Here is a 24,732-nt window from a genome sequence, read left to right on the forward strand (position 1 = left end):
AGATTTGTCACTCCGTATGACAGAAAATTATCTTTGGGCCCACTCGGTAATACAACATCACAAGAAGCTTGCAAGCAATGTGACTAAGGAGTTAGTCACGGGATCTTGTGTTTCATAACGAGTAATGAGACTTGCTAGTAACGAGACTGAACTAGGTATGGAGATATCGACGATCGAATCTCGGGCAAGTAACATACTGATGGACAAAGGGAACTGTATACGAGATTGATTAAATCCTTGACATCGTGGTTTGACCGATAAAGATCTTCGTAGAATATGTAGGAACCAATAAGGACATCCAGGTCCGCTATTGGTTATTGACTGTAGAGTTGTCTTGATCATGTGTGCATAGTTCTCGAACCCGTAGGGTCAACACACTTAATGTTCGTTGATGATATAGTATTCTATGAGTTATGTATGTTGGTGACCAAATATTATTCGGAGTCCCTGATGAGATCATGGACATAACGAGGAATTCTGAAATTCACCGAAAGAGTTTCGCATGTTTCCGGAAATATTTTGTGTTGGAAATATGCCCTAGAGGCAATAATAAATTGGTTATTATTATATTTCCTTGTTCAGGATAATCGTTTATTATCCATGCTAGAATTGTATTGATTGGAAACTCAAATACATGTGTGGATATGTAGACAACACAATGTCCGTAGTGAGCCTCTAGTTGACTATCTCGTTGATCAAAGATGGTCAAGGTTTCCTGGCCATAGACAAGCTTGCTAAAGAGATCACATCATTAGGAGAATGATGTTATGGACAAGACCCAAACTATGAATGTAGCATATGATCATGTCAGTTTATTGCTACTGTTTTCTGCATGTCAATGTATCTGTTCCTATGACCATGAGATCATGTAACTCCCTGACACCAGAGGAATACCTTGTGTGTATCAAACATCGCAACGTTACTGGGTGACTGTAAAGTTACTCTACAGGTATCTCCGAAGGTGTCTGTTGGGTTGGCGTGGATCAAGACTGGGATTTGTCACTCCGTATGAAGGAAAGGTATCTCGGGGACCACTTAGTAATACTTGATGAAACACAAGTCTCAAACCCAAAGCGGATAAATGCATCTTCATAGGATACCCAAAACACTTGGGTACATCTCCTATCTCAGATCCGGAAGCAAAGTGTTTGTTTCTCGAAACGGGTCCATTCTCGAGGAAATGTTTCTCTCAGAAGAATTGAGTGGGAGGATGGTGGAACTTGATCAGGTTGTTGAACCGTCACTTCAACCGGTGTGTAGCAGGGCGCATGAAGTTCTTACTGTGGCACCTACACCAATTGATGTGGAAGCTGATGATACTGATCATGAAGCTTCGGATCAAGTTACTTCCAAACCTCGTAGGTCGACAAGGACACACACTACTCGAGAGTGGTACGGTAATCCTGTCTTGGAGGTCATGTTGCTCGACAAGAATGAACCTGCAAGCTATGGAGAAGCGATGGTGGGCCCTAATTCTGACAAATGGCTGGAGGCCAAATCCGAGAGAGGGTCCATGTATGAAAACAAAGTGTGGACTTTGGAAGAACTACTTGATGGTCGTAAGACTATTAAGTACAGATGGATCTTTAAAAGGAAGACACACGATGATGGTGAAAAGTCACCATTAAGAAAGCTCGACTTGTCTCAAAGATGTTTCCGACAAGATCAGAGAGTTGACTATGATGAGACTTCCTCACTCGTAGCGATGCTAAAAGTCTGTTGGAATTTTGTTAGCAGTTGCTGCATTATTTATGAAATCTTGCATATAAGATGTGAAAACATTGTTTTCTCGACGGTTTTCTTGAGGAAAGGTTGTATGTGATACAACCAGAAGGTTTTGTCGATCCTAAAGGATGATAACAAATATGCAAGCTCCAACGATCCTTCTAAAGGACTGGGGTAAGCATCTCGGAGTTGGAATATGAGCTTCGATGAGATGATCAAAGCTTTTGGATTTATACAAATTTTATTAGAAACATGTATTTCCAAGGAAGTGTGTGGGAGCACTATAAAATTTCTGATAAGTATATGTGTTTGACATATTGTTGATCGGAAATAATGTAAATTTCTGGAAAGCATGAAGGGTTGGTTGAAAGGAGTTTTTCAAAGGAAAACCTAGATTGAGCTACTTGAACATTGAGCATTAAGATCTATAGAGATAGATCAAAACACATAATAGGACTTTCAAATGAATACATACCGTGACAAAATTTTGAACGAGTTCAAAATAGATCAGTCAAAGGAAGAGTTCTTGGCTGTGTTATAAGATGTGAGTATTGAGTAAAGACTGAAAGCCTGACCATGGGAGAATAAAGAGAAAGTGCGAAGGTCGTCCCCTATGCCTTAGTCATAGGCTCTATAGTATGCCATCCTGTGTACTGCACCTCCCGAGTGCCTTGCCATGAGTTTGTCAGGGGGTACAAGAGTGATCCAGAAATGGATCACTGAACAACGGTCAAAGTTTTTCTTAGTAACTAGTGGACTAAGGAATTTTTCTCGATTATGGAGGTGATAAAGGAGTTCGTCGTAAAGGGTTACATCGATGCAAGCTTTGACACTAATCCGGATAACTCTGAGTAGTAAACCAGATTCGTATAGTGGAGCTGTCATTTGGAATAGTTCCAAATGGCGCGTGCTAGTAGCATCTATAGGATGATATAGAGATTTATAAAGCACACACGAATCTAAAGCATCTATAGGATGATATAGAGATTTATAAAGCACACACGAATCTAAAAGGTTCAGACCCGTTGACTAAAAACCTCTCTTACAAGCAAGACATGATCGAACCCCAGAACTATATGGGTGTTAGATTCATTGCAATCACATAGTGATGTGAACTAGATTATTGACTCTAGTGCAAGCGGGAGACTGTTGGAAATATGCCCTAGAGGCAATAATAAATTGGATATTATTATATTTCCTTATTCATGATAATCATTTATTATCCATGCTAGAATTGTATTGATTGGAAACTCAAATACATGTGTGGATACATAGACAACACACTGTCCCTAGTGAGCCTCTAGTTGACTAGCTCATTGATCAAAGATGGTCAAGGTTTCCTCGCCATAGACAAGTGCTGTCACTTGATAATGGGATCACATCATTAGGAGAATGATGTGAAGGACAAGACCCAAACTATGAATGTACCATATGACCGTGTCAGTTTATTGCTACTGTTTTCTGCATGTCAATGTATATGTTCCTATGACCATGAGATCATGCAACTCCCGAACACCGAAGGAATACCTTGTGTGTATCAAATGTCGCAACGTAACCGGGTGACTATAAAGGTGCTCTATATGTATCTCCGGAGGCGTGTGTTGGGTTGGCGTGGATCAAGACTGGGATTTGTCACTCCGTGTGACGGAAAGGTATCTTGGGGCCCACTCGGTAATACAACATCACAATAAGCCGGTAATGCAACATCACAATAAGCCTTGCAAGCAATGTGACTAAGGAGTTAGTTACGTGATCTTTTATTATGGAACGAGTAAAGAGACTTGCCGGTAACAAGATTGAACTAGGTATAGAGATACCGACAACCGAATCTCGGGCAATTAACATACCTAAGGACAAAGGGAACAACATACGGGATTAACTCAATCCTTGACACAGAGTTTCAACCGATAAAGATCTTCGTAGGATATGTAGGAGACAATATGGGCATCCAGGTCCCGCTATTGTTTATTGACCGGAGAGTGTCTTAGGTCATGTCTACATATTTCTCGAACCCGCAGGGTGTGCACACTTAAGGTTCGGTGACGTTTTGATATAGTTGAGTTATAGATGTTGGTGACCGAAGGTTGTTCGGAGTCCCGGATGAGATCCTGGATGTCACGACGAGCTCCAGAATGGTCCGGAGGTAAAGATTGATATAGAGGAAGTCTTGTTTTGGTGTTCGGAAAAGTTTCGGGCTCATCGGTGGTGTACCGGGAGTGCCGGGAGGGTACCGGGGGACCACCAGGATTGGTGTGACGACCCAAGGGCCCAGGTGGGCTGGCCGAAGACTCCCCTAAGGGCCCAAGCGGCTGGAGTGGAGGGATAATTCAAAAAGCCAAAAGGAGGAGAGAGTTTCCAAATTAGGAAGGAGTCCTAATATGATTTCATCTCCCTTGTGGGAGGTGGATTCCTCCCAAGTTTGGTTCGACCAAACCTGCTTGGAGTAGGGGCCAAGGCTGCCTCCTCTCCCCTCCCTCCTATATATATTGAGGGATTGTGAGGGCAGCCCCTAACCCTAATTGCCACGTGCTATCCTCTTCTTCCTCTAGATCAGTTCTCCTCTAGATCTATTTGGTATAGCTTAGCGAAGCTGTGCCGGATCATCTCCACCGCCACGCCATCGTGTTGGAGAACTCATCTACCTCTCCGCTCCTCTTGTTGGGTCAAGAAGGCGGGGATCTTCATCGAGTTGTACGTGTGTTGAACGCGGAGGTGCCATCCGTTCGGCACTAGATCGGGATGGATCGTGATGAGATCGCGGGACGGGCTGCAATTTGGATCACAAAGATGTTCCACTACATCAACCGCATTATATACGCTTCCGCTTAGCGATCTACAAGGGTATGTAGATGCACTCTCTCCTCTCGTAGATGATCATCACCATGGATAGGTATTGCATGTGCGTAGGAATTTTTTTGTTTCCCATGCAACGTTTCCCACCATTGTGGTGCGAGGATACTTTGGTTGGGCCAAGGGGTAAGGCCCACAGGGCTTAAGTGCGATGCAAATGGAATTTTTGCGAAGGTCAGGGACCAGACGCCAGGGACCGTGGCGTATGGCCCTGGACGCCGAAGACAGTGGCGTGTGGTGCGGGATTCCGAGAAGGACTCTTCCTTACGTTCCAAACTGACTTTCAGGAGGGCCTCTCCCCAAGTTACGACCCCAGGGCTCAACATATAAATAGAGGAGTGACTCCGTAACAGCAGACCTTCCCTTGCAACGGCACCAGAAGAATGCTGCTAGCACTCTCCGGTAATCGACAATAGAAGAATGTTGTTGACGGCCCACGAGCGCGTGGGATCGTAGTAGTTTTTGAGGGTAGAGTATTCAACCCAAATATGTTGATTCACCAAACAGGAGGTGAGAGGATACTCTCAAGTATTAGCAGCTGAATATGTCAGATTCAACCACACCTGAAAGATTAGTATCTACAAGCAAAGTATCAGTAGCAAAGTAGTAAGATAACAACGGTGTCAGAAATGATGTGTTGACACGACAGACTATTTCTAACGATTGTATCAATGGCGCCAAGTTGCCTCGTTGACGGAAATTGTCAGTTTCCGTCAACGACCACCGATCAAGATTGTAGCAGGTAGCAGCAGTGTAACGAGAAATAGTAGTGGCAAGGAACAGCAGTAGTGACAGCAGTAGCAAGTAGCAACAGTAGTAGGCGACAGTAGTAGCAACAGCAACAGCAGAGCAAGACAAGTAACAGCAGCAGAGCAAGACAAGTAACAGCAGCAGTAGGACAAACTCGTAGGCAATGGGTCGGTGATTTGTTTGGATGATATTCATCATGCAACAGTTATAACACGGAGAGATATGTGGCTAGCTCCCGTTCGTCAATGTGATGTAGGCATGCATTCCGTGTGTCGTCATACGTGCTTAGGGAAAATAACTTGCATGACATCTATTGTCCATCCCTCCCGTGGCAGCGGGGTCCAAAAGGAAACTACGGGATATTAAGGTTCTCCTTTTAATAAAGAACCAGACTAACGAATTAGCACTTGGTGAACACATGAACTCCTCAAACTATGGTCATCACCGGGAGTGGTTCCGGTTATTGTCACTCCGGGGTTGCCTGATCATAACACATAGTAGGTAACTACAACTTGCAAGATCGGATCTAAAACACACATATATTGGTGACAACATAATAATTTCAAATCTAAAATCATGGCACTCGGGCCTTAGTGACAAGCATTAAGCATGGCAAAGTAGTAGCAACATCAATCTGAGAACATAGTGGATACTAGGGATCAATCCCCATCAAAACTAACTCGATTACATGATAGATCTCATCCTACTCATCACCGCCCAGCGAGCCTACGAATAGATTACTCACGAAACACAAAGAGCTTCTTGGAATTGGAGAGGGAAGAAGGTTGATGATGACGATGGCGACGATTTCCCCTCTCCGGAGCCCAAAACGGACTCCAGATCTGCCCTCCAGATGAAGAACAGGTTGTGGCGGCGCCTCCGTATCGCAAACGCGACGAAATCTTTTTTTTTCTGGGACGAAAGGGAACTTATAGACCTGAGGTTGGGGGAAGCAGTGTTGTGTGGGCCCCACAAGCTTGCCCACCGCCACCAGGGGGGTGGCGGAGGCAGGTCTTGTGGCCCACTCGCCCACCCCCTCAGGTGGATCTTCACGCAGGTATTTTTCATATTTTCCAAAAATGATCTCCGTAAATTTTCAGGACGTTTGGAGAACTTTGATTTCTGCACAAAAATAACACCAAGGCAATTCTGTTGAAAACAATGTGAGTCCAGGTTAGTTCCATTCAAATCATGCAAATTAGAGTCCAAAACAAGGGCAAAAGAGTTTGGAAAAGTAGATCCGATGGAGACCTATCAACTCCCCCAAGCTTAAAACCTTGCTTGTCCTCAAGCAACTCAGTTGACAAACTCAGAGAGAAAGAAAAACTTTGACAAACTCTGTTTGATCTTGTTGTTGCAACTATGTCTAACTCATAACCAGAATTTCAGCAAGATCACAAGTTAACCACATAAGCAAGTGACACAAAGGTCCCACGGTAAACTAATATCAATGGCATAATCAGCTAACGAGCAAATAATAATGAGTTTCAAATACCAACACTTCAATCAAAACAAGCATGAAGAAAAATGAATACGTGGTATCTCGCTAGCTCTTTCTGAGACCGCAAAACATAAATGCAGATCACTTTCAAAGATCAAGGGGTGAGTAAACATTGTAATTCATAGCAATGAAGATCCAGTCATAGTCATACTCAATATCGATCAAAAGCAAAGCATAAAAATGACAGAGGTGCTCTCTAATTGGTGCTTATATAAGAGGAGGATGACTCGACAGGAAAGTAAATATACTGGCCCTTCACAGAGGGAAGCATTGATTTGCAGAGGTGCCAGAGCTCAAGCTTTGAAAACAGAGATAATAATTTTGGCTGGCATGCTTTCATTGTCAACGCAATTACCAAGAGTTCTCAATATCTTCCATGCTACTCATGCTATAGGCGGTTACCAAATAGAAAAGTAAAGTTTTAACTCCCCCACCACCAATCAATCACACTCCACGGCTAGCCGAGTCCTCGGGTACCGTCCATACTAACATCAATCGGGGGGGAGTCTTGTTTTACAGTGATGTTTTCGATTTAAGCGTGGAACTGGGCATTCCAATTACCGGCCCCATTCTCGTGAATGACAGTGAATAAACACATGTCGGGGATAACACTCCTAGCATGGAAGATACCAATAGCCCCCTGTCACCACATGAGCGGTTCGGGCATGCAAAACAGATTATTTCTTGAAGGTTTAGAGAATGGCACATGCAAATTTACTTGGAACGGCAGGTAGATACCGCAAATAGGTAGGTATGGTGGACTCTCATGGAAAAACTTTTGGGTTTATGGAAGTGGATGCACAAGCAGTATTCCGCTTAGTACAAGTGAAGGCTAGCAAAAGGCTGGGAAGCGACCAATCTAGAGAGCGACAACAGTCATCAAGATGCAATGAGTTTGAGTACATTGTATGCAAGCATGAACAAGATATAAATCACCATGAACATGAACATCATAGAGGCTATGTTGATTTTGTTTCAACTACATGCATGAACATGCGCCAAGTCAAGCCACTTGAAACATTCAAAGAAGAATACCATCCTATCATACTACATCATAGTCATTTCAAAATCTATGTTGGCATTCAAGACAAACCATTATAAACTCTCAGCTAAATAAGCATGGCATCAGAAACTATGATCTCTAGGTTGTCATTGCAAACATGGTTCTCTCACAACAAAGCTAAATCTGGGTCGACAAGCTAGTCATATTTACAAAAACAAAATAGATAGAGTTCATACCAGCTTTTCAGTCTCACTCACTTCATCATATATCATCATTATTACGTTTCACTTGCACGATCGAACGATGTGAACAATAATAAGAGTGCTCGTGCATTGGACTAAGCTGAATCTGCAGGCAAACACAAAGGAGAAGACAAAGTAATACGGCTCTTTGAAAGCTAAACAGGTAAGCATGCTAGAACCACTAAACATTGAAACCAATATCTTCTACCTTGACCCAAAGAAAAAGAAAACTATTTACACGGGAAAGCTCCCAACAAGAAAAAGAAGAAAGAAAAATCTTTTTGGGTTTTCTCAAAAGGACACAAAACAAGAAAACAAGAAAACGAAAATAAACTAGCATGGATAATACAGTGGCAAAGTGTAAACACCGGCTAACAAAGTGAAAGCATAAGCATGAATGTAAAGTCGGTGAGAACACGTACTCCCCCAAGATTAGGCTTTTGGCCTAGCTTGGTCTACTCCCATGGTGGGAAATAACCAGCTCCTGGATACTCCGGAGCAGACTGTGGATGCCACTTCTGTGTGAGCTCCTCTGGCTCCCACTGATAAACTGGCGTCTGGTACTCGACGGGCGGCTCGGTCACGGGCACCTGTGGTTGGGCCAAGCCCCAATATGCGTAGATGTCCGAGGGCATAATAATGTACCTGCATGCATGAAGATTGAACAAAGAAGGAGCAAGCAAAGTAATAGTCTCACGAGTACCCTGACTAAATACCACGTTATAAATCATCCGTCTACTAGCATCTCTATCCAGAAAATCATGGCAAACCATGCTGTCATAATCCAGATATTTCTCAGGGAGAAGCATCTCTCCTTCCTCTCCCAGTCTAATGGGTATCTCAAAGTGTGTGGCAAGACGGGTGGCATAGATACCTCCATAGACGACATCTTTAGAACGGTTCAGGTTCAACCGTTGAGCTACTATAGCCCCCAAGCTATAAGTTTTATCGTTATAAAGGGCTTCACGCAATACCGAAAGATCTGGGGAACTAAGTGACCCAGCTTTCCCACGGCCAATCAAACATTTTCCCACAAATAGTGAGAAGTACCAAAGCACGGGAAAATGAATGCTAGAAGCTCTAGCGCAAGACACTCCTCTCTCCTCTCCTACAGCAATTGTACCGATAAAAGCTTCCAAGTCCCGTGGACGAGGTTCATGAATATCCCCAACATAAGGTAATTTGCACACATTGCAAAATTCCTGTAGTTTCATGCATTGGGGAACATCGTATATCATGAACTCAACCATGGGAGGATTCTTCCTCGGATAAAAGTTGAAACTTTGAACGAAAATATTGGTGAGGAGGAGGTATTGTGAGCACTTATCTTCAACGAACGCAGTAAGACCTGCGTTCTCCACCAAGTAATAGAAGTCTTCATAAAGTCCGGCGGCGCGCAAAAATTCATCACTTGGCCACTCGCACGCTCGAACTTCTGTGACTCGAGGGACTACGTACTTGGGGTGGTTCTTCTCATCCTCCTTGGGGTTACGGCTTGAAGAGCCTCTCAACAACCTCCTCATCTTTTCCTTTTTCTAGCTCTGAAAAAATTCTGAAATTTTTAGAGACTTCGAAAGAAAAGTGAACAAAGATTAACCCAACTTGTAGCAACTACTCCTACTAGTGCCTAGGGACCATATCACGCGCTAAAACTACTTGGGACCAGGTAAAATCATCATTTCTAGCTCAAGAACAAGGTCACCAAGGTAGCAAGAATACACGAAGGGTAAAGCACTAGAGCAAAAACTAATCGAACCAATGGAGGAGTCACTTACCAAGGAGTAATTTCTCCAAAACGGTTCGGAGAATGGTGCTTTGAGCTAGGAGAACAAAAATCATAGCCAAATGAGCAAGAACACGGGTTTCAGCCGCGAAACAATTTTTTCTGGAGGTGGAAGAATAGGCTGGGAGCTGGAATGAGTGAAGGGGTCCCTGTGGGCCCCACAAGCTTGCCCTCCGCCACCAGGGGGTGGCGGTGGCAGAGCTTGTGGCCCACTGGTCTGGCCCCCAGGCCAGCTCTCAGGCCCAGTAATTTTCAAAAAATCCAGAAAAAACATACTAAATTTTCAGGACCATGGGAGAACTTTTATTTTCGAGGTATTTTTCTCCGGGACGCTAAAACAGAAAACATGAAAAACTAAACTAATTCTATCATTTTTCTTCTAAGCAACAGAAAATGAAGGCTCAAAACAGAGGTATGTGACTCTTTGATTCATCCATTTCATGGTCATCGAAAGAAATCCGTCAATGGGGTTGATCAAGTCCTCATGACAAAACCTTCTCGAATCGCAAGAGAGAATGGAGAATTTTAGAATAGCCACTAAGTCACCTCAATGGGGATATGTATCTCCCAACAAGCAAATCATACTTCATCTTGACACGAGGAATAGGGCATTCAAAGCTCCCAATAAGAATCGATGAAGTCTTTTCGATAGCATTGATGCAATGTACTTGATATCGTTTCTTCGGAAAGTGCACTGTGTGCTCATTACCGTTGACATGGAAAGTGAAATTGCCTTTGTTGCAATCTATAACAGCCCCTGCAGTGTTTAAAAAGGGTCTTCCAAGGATGACAGCCATGGCATTGTCCTCGAGAATATCCAAGATAACAAAGTCTGTTAAGATAGTGGTGTTAGCAACCACAACAGGCACATCCTCGCAAATGCCGATAGGGAAAGCAGTTGATTTGTCGGCCATTTGCAGAGAAATTTCAGTGGGTGTCAACTTATCCAATTCAAGTCTACGATAAATAGAGAGCGGCATAACACTAACACCGGCTCCAAGGTCACATAAGGCAGTTCTTACGTAGTTTCCTTTAATAGAGCAAGGTATAGTGGGCACTCCGGGATCACCAAGTTTATTTTGAGTTCCACCTTTGAAAGTGTAGTTGGCAAGCATGGTGGAGATCTCAAGATCCGATATCTTCCATTTATTAGTCACGATATCTTTCATGTACTTGGCACACGGAGACATCTTGAGCATATCAGTTAACCGCATCTGCAGAAAGATGGGTCTTATCATCTCAACGAAGCGCTCAAAATCCTCATCATCCTTTTTCTTGGATGGCTTAGGAGGAAAGGGCATAGATCTCTGAACCCATGGCTCCCTTTCTTTACCATGCTTCCTAGCAGTGAAGCCATTCTTATCGTATTTCTTAGGTTGTGGGTTATCAGGATTAACCGAAGGATCAATCTCCACATCCTCATCATTGATGGGTTGAGCATTATTATGAACATCACTATCCATATTGTCACCAGGTTCATGTTCATCACCAGATTATGTTTCTGCATTAGACGCAGAAATATCATTAGGTTCTTCAGATGTGACAGTATTTGGTGAACTGGCGTGTAGGTTTCTATCATCCTTCTTCTTTTGCTTAGGATGACTGGGTGTATCAGCATTGTTTCCTTGAGAATCTTGATCAATTCTCTTAGGATGACCTTCAGGATACAAAGGTTCCTGAGTCATTTTGCCTCCTCTAGTAATGACTCTGACAGAGTTGTCATTTAATTCATTGACCAGGTCATTCTGAGCTTTAAGTACTTGTTCTAGATGAGTAGCAATCATAGAGGCATGTTTGCTCATAAGCTTCAGATCATTGACATTTCTGTCCACACAAGCACTTATATGTCTAAGCATACGAGTACTTTGTTCCAAATGTCTGCTAACATAATCATTGAAACTCTGTTGTTTGGCAACAAATTTGTCAAATCCATCAAAGCATAGGCTAGAAGGTTTGTCAAAAGGAATATCACTCTCATCAAACCTACGCACAGAATTCACTTCTACTACTTGTATCGGGTTATCGATACCATGGATCTCTTCGATAGGTGGTAGATTTTTGACATCTTCAGATCTAATGCCTTTCTCTTGCATAGATTTCTTGGCTTCTTGCATATCTTCGGGACTGAGGAATGGAATACCTCTTTTCTTCGGAGTTGGCTTAGGAGGTGGTTCGGGAATAGTCCAAGCATTATCGTTGATCAAGATGTTATTCAGTAGGGTCCCACCTTGTTCTACAGTTCGTTCCCTAAAAACACAACCGACACAACTATCTAGGTGGTCTCTAGAAGCATCGGTAAGTCCGTTATAGAGGATATCAAGTATCTCGTTCTTCTTAAGAGGGTGATCAGGCAAAGCATTCTGTAGCTTTACGAGCCTCCCCCAAGCTTGTGGGAGACTCTCTTCTTGGAGTTGAGCAAAGTTGTATATTTCCTGCAAGGCAGCTTGCTTCTTATGGGCAGGGAAATATTTCTCACAGAAGTAATAGACCATATCCTGGGGACTACTCACACATCCAGGAGTAAGAGAGGTGAACCAGGCTGTAGCGGGATCCTTTAGAGAGAAAGGAAACAGCTTAAGGATATAGTAGTGGCGGACCTTCTCCTCATTAGTGAAAAGGGTGGCTATATCGTGTAGTTCGGCAAGATGGGCTACGACCGTCTGAGACTCATAACCGTGAAAAGGATCAGATTCGACTAGAGAGATTATCTCAGGATCGACAAAGAATTCATAATCCTTATCGGTGATAAAGATAGGTGAAGTGGCAAACTTTGGTTCGTATTTCATCCTAGCTTTCAGAGATTTTTCCTTCCTCTTGAGAAGTAATTTCTCAGCCTCATAGGCATCCTTACACGCAAGAAAATCCTCAGCTATCTCTCCCTCCATAACGTAACCCTGAGGTATATCAGGCAATTCATATCTAGGACAGTTAGATCTAGCAGGAGCAAAAGCATGTTCTATCTCAATAGTATCGGCAATTTCAGAAGCATCACGAGCATTGGCAGTAACTCTAGCAATATGAGCATCAAGGAATACCCATAGTGGAACACCAAGCAAAGTAGTATCTCTAGCAGTATCAAGCATAGCATCATCAGGAAAAATGGCATCTCTAGCAGTATCAAGCATAGCATCTCTAGAAATTACAAGCATAGTATCTCTAGCAGTATCAAGCATAGAATCTCTAGCAGTATCAAGCATAGAATCATCAAGCACAGGAGACATATCAAGATTTCTAGCAGGAGGTGATGTCCCAAACTTACTCATAACTGAAGGTGAATCAAGTGCAGAGCTAGATGGCAATTCCTTACCTCCCCTCGTAGTTGAGGGTAAGACTTTGGTCTTTGGATCCTTCAGATTCTTCATAGTGATCAGCAGATATAAATCCCAAGTGACTTAGAGAATATAGCAATACCTCCCCGGCAACGGTGCCAGAAAAATGCTGACTCCGTAACAGCAGACCTTCCCTTGCAACGGCACCAGAAGAATGCTGCTAGCACTCTCCGGCAATCGAAACTAGAAGAATGTTGTTGACGGCCCACCAGCGTGTGGGATCGTAGCAGTTTTCGAGGGTAGAGTATTCAACCCAAATTTGTTGATTGACCAAACAGGAGGTGAGAGGATACTCTCAAGTATTAACAGCTGAATATGTCAGGTTCAACCACAACTGAAAGATTAGTATCTGCAAGCAAAGTATCAGTAGCAAAGTAGTATGATAACAACGGTGTCAGAAACGATCTGTTGACACGACAGACTATTTCTCACGATTGTATCAATGGCGCCAAGTTGCCTCGTTGACGGAAATTGTCAGTTCCCGTCAACGACCAGTGATCAAGATTGTAGCAGGTAGCAGCAGTGTAACGAGCAATAGTAGTGGCAAGGAACAGCAGTAGTGACAGCAGTAGCAAGTAGCAACAGTAGCAGGCGACAGTAGTAGCAACAGGAGCAGCAGAGCAAGACAAGTAACAACAGCATAGCAAGACAAGTAACAGCAGCAGTAGGACAAACTCATAGGCAATGTGTCGGTGTTTTGTTTGGATGATATTCATCATGCAACAATTATAACACAGAGAGATATGTGGCTAGCTCCGGTTCATCAATGTGATGTAGGCATGCATTCCGTGTGTCGTCATGTTATTAAGGTTCTCCTTTTAATAAAGAAACTACCGTGGCAGCGGGGTCCAAAAGAAAACTACGGGATATTAAGGTTCTCCTTTTAATAAAGAACCGGACCAACGCATTAGCACTTGGTGAACACATGAACTCCTCAAACTATGGTCATCACCGGGAGTGGTTCCGGTTATTGTCACTCCGGGGTTGCCGGATCATAAGACATAGTAGGTAACTACAACTTGCAAGATCGGATCTAAAACACACATATATTGGTGACAACATAATAATTTCAGATCTTAAATCATGGCACTCGGGCCCTAGTGACAAGCATTAAGCATGGCAAAGTAGTAGCAACATCAATCTCAGAACATAGTGGATACTAGGGATCAATCCCCATCAAAACTAACTCGATTACATGATAGATCTCATCCTACTCATCACCGCCCAGCGAGCCTACGAATATATTACTCACGAACGACGAAGAGCTTCATGGAATTGGAGAGGGAAGAAGGTTGATGATGACGATGGTGACGATTTGCCCTCTCCGGAGCCCAAAACAGACTCCAGATCTGCCCTCCAGATGAAGAACAGGTTGTGGCGGCGCCTCCATATCGCAAACGCGACGAAATCTTCTCTTTTTATTTTTTTTCTAGGACGAAAGGGAACTTATAGACCTGAGGTTGGGGGCGGCAGAGCTGTGTGGGCCCTACAAGCTTGCCCACCGCCACCAGGGGGTGGCGGAGGCAGGGCTTGTGGCCCACTGGCCCACCCCCTCACGTGGATCTTCGCGCAGGTATTTTTCATATTTTCCAAAAATGATCTCCGTAAATTTTCAGGACGTTTGGAGAACTTTGATTTCTGCACAAAAATAACACCAAGGCAATTATGCTAAAAACAGCGTCAGTCGAGGTTAGTTCCATTCAAATCATGCAAATTAGAGTCCAAAACAAGGGCAAAAGAGTTTGGAAAAGTAGATACAATGGAGACGTTTCAAGGAGCAGGTCTAGCCCCAAGAACACAAGTTTTAGAGACTCCTCTAGTTGATATAGTTGTAGTTCTAGTTGGTCTTAGTTGGCTAACTAGAGCTAGCCCTAGATACCTCTAATCCTCATAATTAGAAGCCCAATGTTGTTCTACTCTCCTTCCTCCAGTTCATCCTCCGCTCTAATTCCATTGTGCTTGGCGAAGCCTTGAGGAAATAGTTTCACCACCACCGACACCATGCTGTCATGCTACCGGGAGTCATCTACTACTTCGCCCATCTTGCTGGATCAAGAACATGTAGACGTCATCAAGCCGTACATGTGCTGAACGCGATGGTGCCATCCGTTCGGCGCTAGATCAGTACGGATCACGATTGGATCGTGAAGATGTACGACTACATCAACCGCGTTATATACACTTCCGCTTAGCGATCTACAAGGGTACATAGATGCACTCCTCCTCTCGTAGATGTTAGTCTCCATAGATCGATCTTGGTGAGCATGGGAAACTTTTTGTTTACCATGCGACATTATCCAATAGTGGCATCATGAACTAGATCTATGCGTAGATGACATCATGAGTAGAACACAAAGGAGTTTGTGGGCCTTGATATTCAGATTTCTTCCCTGCTTAATCTTTCCTTGATTCAACAATATTGTGGGATGAAGGAGCCCGTACCAACTTTACTCGTCCACGTACGAGAGACCAGTTCCATCGACTGACATGTAACTTTGTTGCATAAGATGTCTTGCGGGTGTCTGTCTCTCCCACCTTAATTGAATCGGATTCGACAAAGGCAGTACTTGTAGAAGGTTAAATAGCAACTTGCGTATCATCGGTGTGGCTTTGCTTAGTTAAGAAGCATTCTTTATGGATACCCATAGCAACTTGCGTAAAAATTAGAGGACGTCTAACTTGTTTTTGGAGGGCATGTTGTGATATGATATGGCCAAATGACATGATAATATATATTTGATGTCTGAGACGATCCTGTTGTAATAGTTAATATCGATTTGCATATCGATGCTACGACAACCGACAGTAGCCATAGGGTTGTGTTTAATTATTGTGTGACATGCGTGTCAATCATTAAGCGCTATGTAATGCTTTACTTTATTGCTAAACGGTAGACATTTTAGTAGAAGCATGCTTGGCGCGACAACCTTGATGGCAACCCAATGATGAGATCATGATGATGGAGATCATGGTGTTGTGCCGATGACGATGGAGATCATGACGGTGCATTGGAGATGGAAATCAAAAACACAAGATCATGGCCATATCATGTAACTTATGATTTGCATGTGATGTTAATACTTTTATGCATCTTGTTTTGCTTAGGACGATGGTAGCATTATAAGGTGATCCCTCACTAAAATTTCAAGATAAAATTGTGTTCTCCCCGAGTGTGCACTGTTGCGAAAGTTCGTCATTTCGAAGCACCACGTGATGATCGGGTGTGATAGACTCTACGTTCACATACAACGGGTGCAAGACAGTTTTGCACATGTGGAACACTCGCCTTAAAATTGACGAGCCTAACATGTACATACATGGCCTCGGAACACAAGAGACCGAAAGATCGAACATGAGTCATATAGTAGATATGATCAACATGAAGAAGTTCACCATTGAAACCACCTCATCTCACGTGATGATCGAACTTGGGTTGGTGAATTTGGATCATGTATCACTCGAATGACTAGAGGTATGTCAATTTGAATGCAAGGTTTTTTAGTAACATGATTAACTAAACTCATTATCTTGAACAATAGTCTAAGTAATCTTTGCAAATGTATGTTGTAGATCAATAGGCACAGTAGCACCCCTCAATTTTAATGCGTTCCTAGAGAAAGCCAAGTTGAAAGATGATGGAAGTAACTTTGTAGACTGGGCCTGTAATCTGAGGATTGTCCTCACGGTTTACCAAAAAGATTATGTCCTTGATGCACCGCTTGGTGATGCACCTATTCTCGAGGCGACTGAAGATGTTATGAATGTCTGGTAGGCGCATTGTGATGACTACTCAATAGTTGAGTGTGCAATCTTGTATGGCTTAGAACCGGGACTTCAAAGGCGTTTTGAACCTCTTGGAGCATATGAGATATTCCAAGAGTTGAACTTTATCTTTGAAAAGAATGCCCAGATCAAGAGGCATGAGACTTCTGATAAGTTCTATTCTTGCAAGATGGAGGAGAACGGGTTTGTCACTCAACACATACTCAAAATGTGTGGGTATTCCAACCGTCTGGCTGAGTTGGAAATTGGTCTCGCGCCAGAGACAATCATTGACAGAGTTCTTCAGTCACTGCCACCTATCTACAAAGGCTTTGTGTTGAACTATAAAATGCAAGGGATGAACAAATCAGTTGTCGAGCTATTTGCGATGCTGAAATTTGCTGAGTGAGAAATTCAGAAGGAGCATCAAGTGTTGATGGTCACTAAAACCACTAGTTTCAATAAAAATGGCAACGACAAGAAGGGTAACTCCAAGAAGAGTGACAAAGCAGTTGCCCCACCCGTGAAGAAACCCAAAGCTGGACCCAAGCCAGAAACCGAATGCTTTCAATGCAAGAGATGCGTCACTGGAAGCGGAACCGCCCTAAGTATCTGGCCGACAAGGAGGCGGCCAACACCAAACAAGGTATATATGATATACCTTTTAATTGTGTGTACCTCACCAATCTTGTTGTAGTACCTGGGTATTTGATACCAGTTCGGTTGCTCACATTTGCAATTCAAAGCACGAACTATGGAATAGAAATTGGTTGGCGAAGGACGAAGTGACGATTCGCGTGGGAAATGGTTCCAGGGTTGATGCGATCGCAGTCGACACGCTCGCTCTTCAATTACCATCAGGATTACCGGTGAACCTGAATAATTGTTATTTTGTGCGTGCGTTGACCAAGAACATTATATTTGGATCTTGTTTATTGCGAGATGGTTACTCATTTAAATCAGAGAACAATGGTTGTTCTATTTATATGAGTAATATCTTTTATGGTCATGCACCCAATGTGAGGGGTTTATTCTTATTGAATCTCGATTGTGATAGCACACATGTTCATAACATTGATGCCAAAAGATGTAAAGTTAATAATGATAGTACCACTTTCCTATGGCACTACCACTTAGGTCATATTGGTGTAAAAGGCATGAAGAAGCTCCATGATGATGGACTTTTGGAGTCACTCCATTCTAAATCACTTGACACGTGTGAACCATGCATCATGGGCAAGATGACTAAAATCCCAATTTCCGGAATAATGGAGCGGGCGAGGGACTTGTTGGAAATCATACATACCGATGTGTGCGGTCCGATGAGCATTGAGGCACATGGTGGATATCATTATTTTCTCACCTTCACTCATGACTTAAGTAGATATGGGTATATTTACTTAATGAAACACAAGTCTGAAATGTTTGAAAAGTTCAAGCAATTTCAGAGTGAAATTGAGAATCATCGTAACAAGAAGATTAAATTCCCACAATTTGATCGAGGAGGAGAATATGTGAGTTATGAGTTTGGCACTCACCTAAGACAATGTGGAATTGTTTCACAGTTGACACCGCCTGGAACACCACACCGTAATGGTGTGTCCGAACGTTCTAATCGTACTTTATTGGATACGGTGCATTCTATGATGTCTCTTGCCAATTTGTCGTTATCATTTTGGGGGTATGCATTAGAGACAACTGCATTCACTTTAAATAGGTCACCATCTAAATCTGTTGAGATGACGTTGTATGAAGTGTGGTTTGTAAAGAAACCAAAGTTGTCGTTTCTTAAAGTTTGGGGATGCGACACTTATGTCAAAAAGCTTCAACCAGAAAAACTGGAACCCAAATCGGAGAAATGTGTCTTCATAGGATACCCAAAAGAAATAGTTGGGTATACCTTCTATCTCAGAGCCAAAGGCAAAGTGTTTGTCGCTAAGAACAGAACATTTCTTGAGAAAGAGTTTCTCTCGAAAGAATTGAGTGGGAGGAAGATAGGACTTGATGAGGTTGTTAAACCTTTACTTCAACGAGAGAGCAGCGCAATGCAGAAAGATGTTTCTGTGGAGCCTACATCAATTGAAGAGGAAGCTAATGATGATGATCATGGAGCTTCAGATCATGTTGCTATCGAACCTCGTAGGTCTACAATGGCACGCACTGCTGCTCAGTGGTACGGTAACCCTGTCTTAATATTCATGTTGTTGGACAACAATGAACCTATGAGCTATGGAGAAGCGATGGTGGGCTCGGATTCCAAGAAATAGTTAGAGTACTTAAAATCCGGGATAGGATCCATGTATGAAAACAAAGTATGGACTTTGGAAGTATTACCTGAAGGGCGAAATGCCATTCAGAATAAATGGATCTTTAAGAAGAAGACGGACGCGAACGGTAATGTCACCATCTATAAAGCTCGACTTGTGGCAAAGGGCTTTTCACAAGTTTAAGGAGTTAACTATGATGAGAATTTCTCACCTGTAGCGATGCTTAAGTCCGTTAGAATCATGTTAGCAATAGCTGCATTTTTTTATTATGAAATTTGGTAGATGTATGTCAAAACAACGTTTATGAACTGTTTCCTTGAGGAAGAGTTGTATATGATGCAATCGGAAGTTTATATCGATCCAGAAAATGCTGACAAGGTGTGCAAGCTCCAGCGAGCAATTATGGGATGGTGCAAGCATCTCGGAGTTGGAACCGACACTTTGATGAGGTGATCAAGGTGTTTGGGTTTATACAAGTTTATGGAGAAGGTTGTATTTACAAGAAAGTGAGTGGTAGCTCTATTGCATTTCTAATATTATATGTGGATGACATATTGCCGATTGGAAACAATATATAATTTTTGGGGAGTGTAAAATAATAATTGAGTAAGAGTTTTTCAATGAAGGACCTAGGAGAAGTTGCTTTCATATTAGGCATCAAGATCTATAGAGATAGATCGAGACGCTTAACAGTACTTTCACAAAGCACATACCTTGACAAAGTTTTGAAGAATTTTAAAATGGATCAGTCCAAGAAAGGGTTCTTTCCTATATTGTAAGGTGTGAAGTTGAGTAAGACTGAATGCCGGGTGAGTGCAGAAGATAGAGAAAAGATCAGTGTCGCCCCTTATGCTTCAGCCATAGGCTCTATCATGTATGCAATGATGTGCACAAGAGGTGATGTGAGCCTTGCCATAAGTATGGCGGGAAGGTTTCAAAGTGATCCAGGAATGGAACACTGTACAACAGTCAAGAATATTCAGAAGTACCTGAAAAGGACGAAGGAAATGTTTCTCGTGTACGGACGTGATCAAGAGGTCGTCGTAAAGGGTTACCCGATGCAAGTTTTGACACTCACCCGGATGACTCTAAGTCTCAAACCGGATACATATTTATTCTCAATGGGGGAGCGGTAAGCTGGTGCAGTTCCAAGCAAAGCATGGTAGCTGATTCTAGATGCGAAGCAGAGTACATAGCTGCCTCGGAGGCGGCTAACGAAGGTGTCTGGATGAAAGAGTTCATGACAGATCTTGGAGTTGTGCCTAGTGCACTGGATCCAATGACTCTGTTTTGTGACAACACTGGTGCCATTGCTCTAGCCAAGGAACCAAGGTTTCACAAGAGGACCAGACACACAAAGCGACGCTTCAATTCCATCCGCGATTACATCAAGGAGGAGGACATAAGTATTTGCAAAGTTCAAACGGAGTTGAATGTTGCAGACCCATTGACTAAGCCTCTTCCACGAGCGAAACATGATCAACACCAGAACTGTATGGGTGTTAGATTCATTATAATGTAAATCACATAGTGATGTGAGCTACATTATTGACTCTAGTGCAAGTGGGAGATTGTTGGAAATATGCCCTAGAGGCAATAATAAAGTGGTTATTATTATATTTCCTTGTTCATAATAATCGTTTATTATCCATGCTAGAATTGTATTGATTGGAAACGCAAATACACGTGTTGATACATAGACAACAAACTTTCCCTAGTGAGCCTCTAAAGGACTAGCTCGTTGATCAAAGATGGTCAAGGTTTCCTGGCTATAGACACGAGTTGTCATTTGATAACGGGATCACATCATTAGGAGAATGATGTGATGAACAATACCTAAACTATGAACGTAGCATATGATTGTGTTAGTTTCTTGCTATTGTTTTCTGCATGTCAAGTATTTGTTCCTATGACCATGAGATCGTGCAAATCACTGACACCGGAGGAGTACCTTGTGTGTATCAAACGTCACAACGTAACTAGGTGACTATAAAGGTGCTCTACAGGTATCTCCGAGGGTGTCTGTTGGGTTGGTGTGGATCGAGACTGGGATTTCTCACTCTGTATGACAAAAAGGTATCTCTGGGCCCACTCGGTAATAACAACATCACAAGAAGATTTCAAGCAATGTGACTAATGATTTATTCATGGGATTTTGTATTACGAAATGAGTAAAGAGACTTGCCACTAACGAGATTGAACTAGGTATGGAGATACCGACGATCGAATCTCGGGCAAGTTACGTACCGATGGACAAAGGGAACTGTATACGGGATTGATTGAATCCTTCACATCATGGTTTGACCAATAAAGATCTTCGTAGAATATGTAGGAACCAATATGGGCATCCAGGTCCCGCTATTGGTTATTGACCGTAGAGTTGTCTTGGTCATGTCTGCATAGTTCTTGAACCCGCACGGTCTGCACACTTAACGTCCGTTGACGATATAGTATTATATGAGTTATGTATGTTGGTGACCGAATATTGATTCAGAGTACCTCATGAGATCATGAACATAAGTTCCAGAATTCACCGGAAGAGTTTCACATGTTTCCAGAAATGTTATGGTGTGAGGATACTTTGGTTGGGCCAAGGGGTAAGGCCCATGGGGCTTTAGGTCCATGCAAAAGGAAGTTTTGCGGAGGTCGGGGACCAGACGCCAGGGACACTCGCGTCTGGCCGTGGACGCCGAAGACCGTGGCGTGTGGTGCGGGAATCCGGGAAGGACTCTTCTGAAAAGGACGTGGATGTCGCCTAGAGGGGGGGTGAATAGGCGCTTTAAAATAGTTAAGGTTTAGTCTTGAACAAATGCGGAATAAAACTAACGTTTAATATGTCAAGCACAAAACCTACAAACAACTAGGCTCACCTATGTGCACCAACAACTTATGCTAAGCAAGATAAACAACTAAGTGATAGCAAGATATATTACAATAAACAATATGTCTATCACAAAGTAAAGTGCATAAGTAAAGGGTTCGGGTAAGAGATAACCGAGGCACGGGGAGACGATGATGTATCCCGAAGTTCACACCCTTGCGGATGCTAATCTCCGTTAGAGCGGTGTGGAGGCACAATGCTCCCCAAGATGCCACTAAGGCCACCGTAATCTCCTCACGCCCTCGCACAATGCAAGATGCCGTGATTCCACTAAGGGACCCTTGAGGGCGGTCACCGAACCCGTACAAATGGCAACCCTTGGGGGCGGTCACCGAACCCGTACAAATAGCAACCCTTGGGGGCGGTCACCGAACCCGTACAAATGGCAACCCTTGGGGGCGGTCACCGAACCCGTACACGTGGCAACCCTTGGGGGCGGTTACCGGTACCCGTACAAATTGCTCGGGGCAATCTCCACAACCTTATTGGAGACCCCGACGCTTCTCGGAGCTTCACACCACAATGATTGAGCTCCGAGACACCACCAAGCTTCTAGGACGCCAAAGCATCCACGAAGAACAATATCAAGGGTACTAAGTACCGAAGGTAGTAAGCTTCTCAACTTCTCACTTCCACGTATCACCGTGGAGAACTCAAACCGATGCAACTAATGCAATGGCAAGAACACACGAAGTGGTCAAGTCCCTCACACTCAAATCCCTCCACAACAACAAAAGCTATGGAGAAATAAGAGAGGAAGAACAAGGAGCTCACAAAGAACTCCAAGATCAAGATCCAAGGGGTTCCCCTCACATAGAGGAGAAAGTGATTGGTGGAGATGTGGATCTAGATCTCCTCTCTCTTTTCCCTCAAGAACAAGCAAGAATCATTGGAGGGATTGAGAGTAATCAAGCTCTAAGAATGTCAACAATGGAGATAGAACAAGAGCTCAACAGATGGATAAGGCAAGGGGGAAGAAGACCCCCTTTATATAGTGGGGGGAAGAATCAGACCGTTACCCCCACTCTCTCCCCGAGCTCCAGCGGTACTACCGCTGGCTGCAGCGGTACTACCGCTGTCACTCCAGCGGTACTACCGCCAGCTAGCGGTACTACCGCTAGCTGCAGCGGTACTACCGCTGGCACTCCAACGGTACTACCGCTGGCCCCAGCGGTACTACCGCTGGCCCCAGCGGTACTACCGCTGGGCCCCTGGTAGTGCAAAGGCACTACCACCGCCAAGAAAGTCTTCACAAAAAGGTCCGTCCACGAACAACCGCTAGGCAGGCGGTACTAAGCTCCTGAGGCGGTACTACCGTTGACCAGGGGCGGTACTACCGCGAGCCAGCGGTACTACCGCTAGGTCCAGCGGTACTACCGCTCGCCACTGAAACAGCCATAACTTTCGCATACGAGCTCCGAATCGAGCAAACCCAAGCTTGTTGGATTCAGGACGACAAGGGCTACCGTTGGAAATCTTAAGACCATGCGGTTATGAATATGCCAAAGATATAGAGATGTGAGATCTCTATGAATGAAGAACCGGCAAAAACTCCAACATCGAAAACATCATAGTAGATGCATATGGACTCCGTTTTCGATGAACTCGAGCTTGTCATGAAGATGACCATAAGCTCTAAAACTCACAAAGAGAAACACCAACTAAGAACCAAGAAGTATGATGCAAGGATGCAAATGGTTTGAGCTCTCAACGAACGATACGATCAAGCTACTCACTTGAGAGCCCCCCTTGATAGAACAACAATCTATCCTAACCAGAAAACCTATCAAGGGCAAACCTATACCTTGCACCTCATCCTCTTGAGCTAGATGATGATGATCTTGGCTTCCTCAAGATGGACCACCTTTCTTGATTGTGTTGGCTTGATGAAGACTCGTTGATTGCTCCCCCATACTCACTATGGGTGAGCCACTCTTCAGCATATCTTCACAAGTCCATTGCCACCACAATGGACGGAAAGCTTCAAGCATGCTATCTTCGTGCTGATCCACTTGAACTTGCACATCGCAATCTTGATGACGATCACAACTTGACGTCATACTCCATGGGTTGTATGAGATCTTCCCTTTGACGCAAGCCCATGGAAACACACCTAACCCCCACATAGAACTCTCACGAAGACCATGGGTTAGTACACAAACACGTAATGGACAATGCTTACCATACCATGGGATCACTTGATCCCTCTCGGTACATCTTGTACGCTTTGTGTGTTGATCATCTTGGTTTACTCTTTGTCTGAGATCTTGATCAACCATTGATGATGATCACAACTTGATGTCATACTCCATGGGTTGTATGAGATCTTCCCTTTGACGCAAGCCCATGTAAACACACCTAACCCCCACATAGAACTCTCACGAAGACCATGGGTTAGTACACAAATACGTAATGGACAATGCTTACCATACCATGGGATCACTTGATCCCTCTCGGTACATCTTGTACGCTTTGTGTGTTGATCATCTTGATTTACTCTTTGTCTGAGATCTTGATCAACCATGTCTCTCTATGACCATTCTTTGGATAATACCTTGGATACCATCTTGGTCATCATATAAACTCCTTGAACCCAACAGATGGACTTCAAGAAGTGCCTATGGACAAATCCATACCAT

The sequence above is a fragment of the Hordeum vulgare genome, chromosome 3H, assembly GCF_904849725.1.
Source record: "Hordeum vulgare subsp. vulgare chromosome 3H, MorexV3_pseudomolecules_assembly, whole genome shotgun sequence".
In the NCBI taxonomy this organism is placed as follows: Eukaryota; Viridiplantae; Streptophyta; class Magnoliopsida; order Poales; family Poaceae; genus Hordeum; species Hordeum vulgare.